Source organism: Periophthalmus magnuspinnatus, chromosome 22, assembly GCF_009829125.3.
Source record: "Periophthalmus magnuspinnatus isolate fPerMag1 chromosome 22, fPerMag1.2.pri, whole genome shotgun sequence".
Taxonomy (NCBI): domain Eukaryota; kingdom Metazoa; phylum Chordata; class Actinopteri; order Gobiiformes; family Gobiidae; genus Periophthalmus; species Periophthalmus magnuspinnatus.
This window is the reverse complement of record NC_047147.1, coordinates 5,811,272-5,818,478: the sequence shown is the minus strand read 5'-3', so window position 1 is coordinate 5,818,478 and position 7,207 is coordinate 5,811,272.

The window sequence follows — 7,207 nt, the reverse complement described above, 5'->3', positions numbered from 1 at the left end:
TAAAACTATTTTCGCTGGATGAGCAGTGAAACGTCTTCACGTTTGTCCAGTTGATAGATTTAACTTTTACTATAGTTTGGATATTGTTTATACTTGTGATCTCCAATGGCTTGTAAGTTGACAGAATTTTCGACAACACATGATTTTCATTTTAAGAGTGAAAGATGCACCCAGGTTTCCTCTTGTATTTATCTGTCATGAAAGAATGGTGATTGTACAATTCTAAAAAGAAACAAACATCATATTTGTCTCATGTTAAAACTACCACATGAATGTGCATCGGTGATAGTGATTTTATTTGTGTCTTATCTGAAAAGAGGCAAAGGTCTGTGAAATGGCACCAGGCAAACATTTATTATGAGATAAGTCATTCCTAAATGAACTTAGCGCAGTGTTAGTGAGTGAGAGGCATTTCGGTCAAGTGTAACTGCAGCAATAGGGCCGGCGTCAAGTTAAAACAATATGCTGTGCGAATTTTCAACCTAAAACTATTCTTTCAAAAATGTATGAAATGTCTTTGCATATTTTTGCTCCTTTATTTATAATAAGATTAATGCAGCCTTTGTGTGTGTGATGGAAATTTAAGTATATTCATGTTGTGTCTTTGAATGAATTTGATCACAGGAGTGAGATCACATCAGTCTGTCAGACCCAGACTAGACATTAACATGTGTGAAGACTCTGTCTCCGTCCCACAGGAAACTCATCGTTGTTCTACCTGTCGAAGTGTAAAAGTTCATTATCATATGGGTGTGAAACAAAAGTCACTCTGCTTTGAAATGTATGTAGCATTGTCATTCTGGTATAAAATGGTCAGACCACAGATGCTCAGGGTGGTGGAAGCTGGAACTGAGACTGGGGGTAGATGGGAACTTGGATGGAGACTGGAGAGACGCTGAAAGGCTGTCAGTCTGTGGCCAGGGCAGGCCTGGCCTGTCTGTATCTGCTGTAACAAACAAACCTTTTTTCTGTATTTCAAAACTCATCAAGCTTTGCAAATGGATTACTTTTCATCTAGAACTGTAATTTTTATACAACAGCGTGCACTGTAAATTCATGTTAAATGTAAAAGTAGATACATGTATTCTGGCAATACATTACTGTAGGAGCTGATAATGGTAATATATTTCCATATTGTTTTGTACGTGGCATAGCCATAACCTAAAAGTGTTCGGGAGAGTTTGTGAACCCCTGGACCTAGACCAGACTGCATCTTAGTAAGGTGCTCCCCCAAACACATGCCTACCTACACCATAGATACAGAGAGACTACGCTTTAAAAAGCAATCATGACGCATTTATCTTGGCCTGTTTCCATCCTATCACCTATTAGCCAATCACAGCCTTCTGTTGCCTCTCCACCAGTCCCCTCTAGCCATTTTTTTTGTTTCAGCATCGTTCTGCAACACTTCTCTGCAGCAGTCGAACCATCCACCTCCTCAAACTTTTTCCCCTCCTTCCCATCAGTGAAATTGGCGATATTTATATTGTATTTATATTGTATAATATATCCAGTTACCTCCTCTTTGAAGCTCGCACAAGAAATTACATTCTTGTTCAATGTACTTTTCCAGGGTCCTCTGTCTGTCTCCAAAATAACGTAGATGTGTGCTGGTGAACCTCCTCTGCTTCTTCCATAGGTAACCATTACTCAAAGTTATGCCTGTGTTAAGAGTTAGGCGAGGGACTCATTAAAACTGCGTCCGGAGCATGGAAAATTGCAAAAATCAAGTAGTAAACACGCCCCGACATGGCAGTGAGTGGTGTCAAAAATTAGAACTCGACGAGCTCTAATTGTCACAAAAGACCCCGAGAAAAAATAACGAAAGACGACTCAGTAGCGCCACCTCAAACTTTGATTTTCATGGGGCCAATGGGAGCCTGACTCAGAAAAAAGTCAACATAAAAATCTGAAACTCACATCAAAAAATAGTACGTGTCGGGACATGACAAAAATGATATTATGGCCCCGCCCTAAAATGTACAGGAAGTCGGCCATATTGGATCAAACCCGGGAATGACAAAAGTGCACACCCTCGCATTCAGGACATTTTCTCGCAGTTTTCATCACAAACACTTAAAATTTGGCCAAATCCCTCTAAACCCATGTGTGATTAAAGATTAACAATTACATTTTGATTATGACTTTGGGTGTGGTCAGGGTGAATTTTCAACAAAATCGCAATTTCTGGAAAATTTCAATAAAATACTTCTCTTTCACACATTTTAATACAGCGTTTATGCACATTTATGAGCTGAACGCAATGATATGCAAATCATGTCACTATTTCACAAAATGGCTCTCTAGTGCCCTCTTCAAATTTCATTTTAAAAAATTCATAGAAGACAATCGATTTGTCGTGGACTTCAGAAAATTCACAGGGGCCTTATTTGTGATGGGGCACAATGTGAGAAAGTCACATGACTCTAGCTGTTATGGTTTAGGAGAAAAATAATGGGTGGAAAATGCGTTTCCATTCTTCTTCTTTGTCGTCTTCTTATTATTATTATTTTGGTGGCCGCTTTGAAGCCATTTTTGACCCCCTGAACGTTAACGAAAAATCAATTTTATTGGACCCAAAATTCAAGGTTGGTGAAAAATTTATTATTTTGATGTTCAAAAAAATTAATGTTTCAAAATGACTCAATAGCGCCACCTCAAAATTTGAAATACATTGCGGCAATGAGAGACCTTTTTTATCGTAGACAAATAAAATTTGGTACAAACATAGAACATATCAAGACAAGTAAAAAATTATATTATGACCCCACCCTAAACCCTACAGGAAGTCGGCCATTGTGAGCGGAACCCCATTTTTTCAAAATTTTACCTCTCACATTTGAATTTTTTACGCCTCTGATTTTCATTCAAAAAACTTGCAAATTGGTCAAAATGAACTAGACCCATGTGGGATTATAAGCAACTCTTTTGGAATTTTCTAATTTATAAAATGTGGGTGTGGCCAACCTGCAAAGAAAAAAAGCAATTTTTAAAAGTTTTTAATTGCGTGTACCTCACACAGTTAGTGTTCTATTTCCCGGCAAGAATATACTTTTTTTTTTAAATGTTGATCTGAACACATAGATATACAATTTACACAGGTCAGACATTATATAGCTCCATAGCGCCCCCTTGAACTTTTGAATTGGACCAAAAAAATAACTTTGACATAAACATTTGAAATTCGGCATGGACATTTGACTTGGCAAACTGAAAAAAAAAGCCAATGAGAACATACCTCTGTCTGCAACTATGTTACCGTGGTAACATAATAAATGTGTCATTGAAATGAATGGGGTTCAGAGTACAGGACTTTGTTGTAGACTAAATAGATGCTCTACACTCACCAAACTATGGCCTAAAATTCAAGATTGGCAAAAGATTTTGTGTTTTCATGTGCAAAAAAATTTATGTTTCAAAATGACACAATAGCGCCACCTCAAAAATCAAATACATTACGGCAATGAGAGACCTTTTTCATCGTAGAAAAATGAAATTTGATACAAACATAGAACATGTCAAGACAAGTAAAAAATTATATTATGACCCCACCCTAAACCCTACAGGAAGTCGGCCATTGTGGGCAGAACCCCATCTTTTCAAAATTTTACCTCTCACATTTGAATTTTTTGCGCATTGAATTTTCATTCAAGAAACTTACAAATTGGTCAAGATGAACTAGACTCATGTGGGATTATAAGGAACTCTCTTGGATTTTCCTACATCATAAAATGTGGGTGTGGCCAGCCTGCAAAGAAAAAAGACGTTTTTTGAAGTTTTAAATGGCCCGTAACTCAAACATGCAGTGTCTTATTTCCCGGCATTAATATACGTTTTGTTCAAAATCTTGTTCTGAGTGCATAGATATGCAATTTACACATATCAAATATTACATTGCTCCACAGCGCCCCCTTGAAATTTTTAAATGGCACGTAAAAACATTTCTTTGTCACAAACATTTGAAATTTGGCATGGACATCCCTATTCCTATACTGAACAAAAAAGTCAATGACACCATACCTCTATTTCTATGTCTGACATTTCTCATTGAAATACATGGGTTTTGGTCAACAAGGATGAAAAATAATTACTGTCTCACAGACCATTGAAAGTTGGTACACATATTCCTCTCATCATACTGAACAAAAAAGCCAATGAAGACATACCTCTATTTCCAACCGTTCAGGCGTGACAATGTCATAAATGGTCTCATTGGAATGAATGGAGTAGTATTACTCAGTTGCTGATTGTGGGGGGAGGGGCGATGTAAGCGTGAATGAAAGGCAGGATCTTCAATGTGGCGGTACCCCGTGGTCGCAAGGGGCGGCGAGGGCCTTCATCACTGCTTGCAGTTTTAAGTTATTATTATTATTATTATTATTATTATTATAACTTGCCTTTAAAGATAAAATGTCAGTTCTTGGTCCCGGATTTTTAAAAATAAATTTCCTCAAAAAATGCGACTTATAGTCCAGTGCGACTTATATATGTTTTTTTTCTTCATTATTATGCATTTTATGCTGGTGCGACTTATACTCCAGAGCGACGTATTGTCCAGAAAATAAGGTATATGCGCAATTACGTATCTGTTTTTCTTCTCACCAATAACCTCATCAAAACTCATCTTATAAATCTATTTGTTTTGCATTTTGTTGTTGAAATGGAACCGAGTTGTGCCTCAAGATACTATAAAAACTATATCCCATATGTTCTGTATGGAAATTGTATCACTCTCACATCTTCATTTAAATAAGCTTAAATCTTGTTGTCAAAGAGTTTATTTTCAAACACATATAAATAGGATTCGAAAACCTGCATATTATATTCCGTGCAAGTCCATTTTCCACTCATGAAAAGACAAGACAATATTACAAAGTGACTTGGATGTCCTTTTTCTACAAATCTCTCGGTGTTCAACCTCCTTCACGTGTAATATTTTAAAACGCCTGTCATCTCGGGATTTACGCACAGCTGCAGGTGATGACCAATCAGGCTGTCATCTGGGACGGTGTTGCCAGATAAGACGGCATCCATCAGCTTTTGAAAGGTGTTCCCTCTTTACTTTAAGGAGGAACAAGCTGTTTCTGGTATATGTTGAAAGAAAAAAAAAAAATCACGTTACAAAATCTGTGAAGGCGACCGGGTGTTGTTTGAAATCCTACAACGAATCGATACGCTTTTTTTTCCTTTGATTTTCTCCTCACTTTGCAACAGGTGGGGTGTCCGTGTCAAAGCTAAACAAATGCTTCAACGTTAATTCATTCAGCTGTCAGCGTCTTAAAGCTACGCCGCGATGAAAACTTCACGCAGCTTCACCGCTACCTGCAAAGACAAATCTCCGTTAAAAACTTTGAATGATTTAAAAGCCCAGTGCCTCACCTCTCATTATGCATCATGTTCTACTATCAGTCCTCATCATTTTAGATAATTGCTCCCAGTGGCCGGCAGTCTGCTATTTGCTCTGTTTCGCCCTGTTCTTGTGAGAAATTAAGGCATTCCTCGGGCGACCCTGACCCGTTCCAGCCTGTGTCACTTGACGGACAGCCCATTAGCGAAGCATTGATTGGTTTGGATCGGGGAATGTGTGAGCCAAACTAATTAGGCGGGGTCCCTCCTCCTCTGCATCTCAATCTGGATCCACTGGGAGAACAAAAGTGCAGCAAATTAGGTCAGTGCTAATCCATCGTAAGAGAACGTCATCCTCCGGCCGCTCTATGGATTATTTACAGTAAACTACTACGGACATGACAAGAGGGTTAAAGACCAGATCAGATAGGGCAAGAGTGAAGAAAATGACACAAAAAGATAATAGTTTCCCTCTAAAATCAGCTAAAAATGGAGTAAATATATGCAGTGACCTAATTACGTAGTGCCGTTCAAAGAAATTTGCCCTCCAACCTGATGGTAGCCAGTTAAGATCTTCCGACCAAGTTCATTTTATGGTAAGACCTCTGCACTCCAGTCTCATTAATGTTTGTAGTTATGACTATGGAAGGGCATCTGGCATAAAAAAGAGACAGCACCTAACTATGATGATGCATTACAGTGGTCTCTCGTTTCTCGCGGGGGTAGTAGGCGAAATGCGAGTATCAGTCTTATTTTTTTTCACGATTATTCTATGTTATTTGCTGTAAAACTGAGGTTGAGCAAAGGGGCGGGTCTTAGCGCGTGATTGACAGCTGTCGGCGTCTTGTCAAGAGAGAGATAAAAGCGTAAAAAGACAAAAGACATGAAACGGGATGGAATTCAAATCGTTTCAGTGGCTCAGGTGGTGGTGGAGTGTTTGTCTACTGCTCTTAAGGTTGGTGGTTTGAATCCCGCTCGCACAAATGAATGCTGTTGTTGTGTCCTTGGGCAAGACACTTAACCCGTCTCGCTTTCCTCAGACTCTGCGTTACACTGGTGAATGAGTGAGTGGTTCCTTGATGTAAAGCACATTAATTTGCCTTGAAAGTGGAAAAACATGACCGTTTACCATAAAGTTTCACCTGAGATGTAACTTTTCTCGTAGAGGGTCCGACAGCTGCTTGTTTCCATGGAGATGATGCCTGGAATGTTCCCCGGTATGACATTAAACTGATCTATCTTGCATATACTGTGGTCCGTCATTTATCACGGGGGTTACGTTTGAAAAGTAACCCACAAAAGATGAAATCTGCAAAGTATCAGCTTTATTTTTTACAGTTATTCTCTATGTTTTTTACTGTAAAACCCCTCACCACACACTTTATACACTTTACTCACACAAGCATTAACATTTTCTCACATTTCTCTCTTGTTTAAACTCTCTCAAAGTTCAAACCTTCGTAGGTGCCTTTGTCGGTGCAGAACGGTTCATCGACATTGTGGGTTTTGTCGGGGAGAAAACAAATTGCAAACATACAGCACTTCAGAGTCACACTGCGATCCAACATTTATGTAAATTTAGCAAAATCCACGAAACAGCGAAGTGAATGACAACTGTATTCTTATAACACAATAACAAGTTGTTTTAGACTTTTATTGTTCACTTCTCATACTCAGTCAATGGTGATTAATACAGATTATGTGGCCACAGCTGCCATGGGGTTGACTCATGTAAGTGTGGCTGCGAATATTGACCTTCAGCCTCGCACACCACATTTATACATAGGGCGACGGTACGTAGTCATGGGTAGCATGTTTCTCCAGTGATCCGATGGTTGGCAGTACGAATCCTGCTCTTGTG